We start from the raw sequence: 3750 nt of genomic DNA, 5'->3' as shown, positions 1-3750 counted from the left end.
GATGTGTGAAAGCTTTTAAAGTTCTTTTATATGAATATAATATTAAAAATATAGGCATAACATTATTCTCTCTCCAGCGCCTAACCTCCCCGTGAATATCTACAGGCAAACATAGAACTTACAATTAGATTTACCTACCAGCAAATTTATTTCACTCTTAGCAGCCCAGTCAAAGATTATGTGCCCTCATTGTGTGTGTATTTACAAGTTTATACGTGTGCATTTGCATGCCTGTGGAAAATTCTGCATCAAGAGCAGTATATTCTACTATTTACTGAATTACGTGGATAAATCCAGACATCATATCAGAAGAAACTTTTGTTCCCTCACAGTCACACTTCAGATCTTCCCTCACAGTCACACTTCAGATCTTCCCTGTAATCTCATTATGAAAATAAGTACTGCTTCTAAATCTGAGACATGAAATAACTGAAGGTGAACCTTAAGAAAATCAAGAAGTCATGTGATAACTAAACCAAAGATCTAAAATATAGTTGGTATGCTCTGTTCAAATTTCTTTTTTCCTATGTCATTTACATGGAAGTAACGTGAAGTACTCTCTATGCATCTGCTGCTTACCATAAAATAATTTGTTCCCTTACCTTGGGAACATAAGGACATGAGCAGTGGAGGAAGCCTGGATGAACCTTGGTTTGAATACAAGCTTTGTATCAGCCAAGGGAGCTTGACCAAGACAACTAATTAACTTCCCCGTGCCTCAGTTTCCTTATCTATAAAATGTGGAAACTAATACCTACCTCACAGTGTGGTATAAAGATACAGTGAGAGAAAATATGCATGATGCTTGGCACAGAACCTGGGACACATGGGAAGGCTCTACTAGTCCTCGGTGGATAAGGGTGCTCCCTTGGGAGCCAGACTCTGACACTCACTAGCTTAGTGACTCGGTGCAAGGTACTTACTACGCTCTGTCCCACTTTCCTCATCTGTAGAAGTGAGCTAATAATAGCATTACCACGTTGGCTGGATTAAATAAGATAAAACATTTTAAGTACTTACAATAGCTTCACACAATAAAAGTTAGCTGTTATTACTCAACACCAAGTCAATGGTTAGTATTAATATCTGTTATAAAAAAGTGGAGAGGTTTTTTTTAGGAGGAAAGAAAGATTTTTTTCAAAAATAGAGGCAAAGGGCAAAATAAGATATCCACAGGAAATAACATAATGCCCCATGGCTTCTCCACTAACTCCACCTCTGGCCTTGCTGGAGAGACAGGGGATTCGCCAAAGCTTAACACCCAGAGGGTGTGAATTAGAGCTGTCCTGTCCCACTGCTCCCTCCCCGCAATTAGCTGCCACCTAGAGAGGTCTCTTTCAGAACTTTCCAAGAAACAGTACTGCAGACAAAAGGACTAAATTAGTTCTGCCCTGTGGGAAGGCGACACTTTCTTGTGTTCCGCATTTCATCTTAATTGTGGACCCATTTCAGCTTTTCCAGATCATCTTTTATCTGATTCTAGGCTTGTCCTTCCTCCTAGTTTCTACCCCCAAATCGCCCTAGTCCCAGGCTAGTGGTGGGAAAGCTTTGTCCTGTCATTGTTGCTCAGCCAAAGGTTTCCTGCCCCCAAATGGAAAACAACTAGATGGTGAAGGGACAGAGCATGTTCCTGCCCACACAGCCCCCTGACATCAGAGGAACGCGTTGGTCGCTTTTGAAAGCAGGTTTGGGAACTAAAGTTGCAAAATGTGCCTCGGTACAAGTGAGTAATTTATACACAAAGAAAGGAAGGAGTCTCATTTCTGGACAAGAAGTAAAAATTCTACAATGAAACAACTGTCTGTAATGGACAGAATTAATTAATTTGAGATATTAACTCAGAAAAACCAGTTTTGTATGTACCACATGATCAACATATGCAAAACAAATCCTTGGATGGATGTGCATATACCAACATCGTAACGGTGAGTATCTCAGATAGCTATAAATTTTTTTCTCTAAGTCTCCATTTCTGTATTTACCAAAATATGCAATTCTTTTATAACAGACCATTAAATTGAATTCATATTAGTGACAGCTAGCCTCCAGGATGGTCCCTAAGGATCCCCACCTCCTGGTATTAACACCCTTGTGTAGACCCTCCCACACTGTGCCAGGGTTGGTCTGTGTGACCCACGGGAGTATGGCAGAGGTGACCGTAGGTCACTTTCAAAGTTAGCTTATAACAGACTACAGCTTCTGTCTTGGGTTCTTCTCTCTCTCATCACTTGCTCTGAGGGAAGCCTTCGCCATGTCGTAAAGACTCTCAGGCAGCCTATGAAGTGACTTACTTGACAAGAGATGGAGGCCTCCAGCTAACAGCCAGTAAGGAACTGAAGCCTGCCAACAACCTGGAACTGAGCTCATAACTGGATCCTCCAGCTGCAGTGGGACCCGTAGATGATGCAGCTCCGGACAGAAGTGCACCTGCAACCCCGCCAGAGACTCTGAGCTAGAACCAGCCGGATTCCTCACCCTCTCAGATTCTTGACCCTCAAAACTGGGTAATTATGAATATCTGTTAGTTAATGCTGTTACATTTTGCGGTGATGTACTACTCAACAATAGTTAACTATTTTTTTCTATAATATTGAAGGTAAAGTCAAATAACCAGACGGAGGAAGTGGGTTTTTTGTATTTCTTTTTCTTTCAGGTGGCTTGTGCACTCTCCCTGGAGGGGAGGGGGTGAACATTACTCACCTTTATCCATGAAGACTCCAAGTTTGGAACAATTCTTCTAAAGTGAAAGATCTGATTGACAGGACAAGTCCAGAACTCCTTCTTCATTTATGCTCGTATCTGTGAAGAGGGAATATTTTCCATCACAGGTTATATATAGACTGATAGAAAAATCTGAGGTAAAGTGAATCTAAGTGTGGGAAAGAACCCTTAGGGTTAAAGCAATTTTGTACCAACTTGAGAATTTTAGCCTTTGGCCATAATTTTATTGAAAACTAGACCAAAGGCGTAAATCCAAATTGAAAGCATTGAGTTATTACCTTCCTGCTCTGACAGCACAAGGAAATCATTCTTTATCTATAAGGGCCCTCAGGCTCTCTACTGACTAAACTGTACATATGAAGAGGCTGACTGAACATGGTGTTTTATACAATACCGACATTTCACCAAAATTTATTTTATCTAGGAGGCGAAGGCAGTTTTTTTTAATGCCAATTACTTCCTTGGAGAAATAATAGAAATAATCTTCCAATTCTTCTTTATTTCTTGTCTCCACCCTTGATACCTTTCCAAATGGGCCCCAGCTTCCTTTTAAAACAGACAGCAGGTGAGATGATTTGGTTTTTCAATTTGCTGTTACTTGTTTGGCTGTTTCTAGCTCCTTATCTCTTAAGAAATATAACAAAAGAACAAAAGCAATTTGTAATGACCAAATCTTTTCATTTTGATCGCTGAACACATGCAGGTGTAACTAGGACACCTAAAAGCAATCCTTGTCAGACAGCTGTGCAAGTATGTGGATGCCCTCAGTCACTGCACAGGCAGCATCGGAGCCACCATCAGTGATGCCTCGAAAGTTCACCTGCGGGGCTTCCCTGGTGGCGCAGTGGTTGAGAGTCCGCCTGCCGATGCAGGGGACACGGGTTCATGCCCCAGTCCGGGAGGATCCCACATGCCGCGGAGCGGCTGGGCCCGTGAGCCATGGCCGCTGAGCCTGCACGTCCGGAGCCTGTGCTCCGCAGCAGGAGAGGCCACAACAGTGAGAGGCCCGTGTACCGCAAAAAAAAAAAA

This window comes from Monodon monoceros, unplaced genomic scaffold, assembly GCF_005190385.1.
Source record: "Monodon monoceros isolate NGI ecotype Baffin Bay Population unplaced genomic scaffold, NGI_Narwhal_1 Super_Scaffold_20, whole genome shotgun sequence".
NCBI lineage: Eukaryota > Metazoa > Chordata > Mammalia > Artiodactyla > Monodontidae > Monodon > Monodon monoceros.
Note: the sequence above shows the minus strand (reverse complement) of the source record.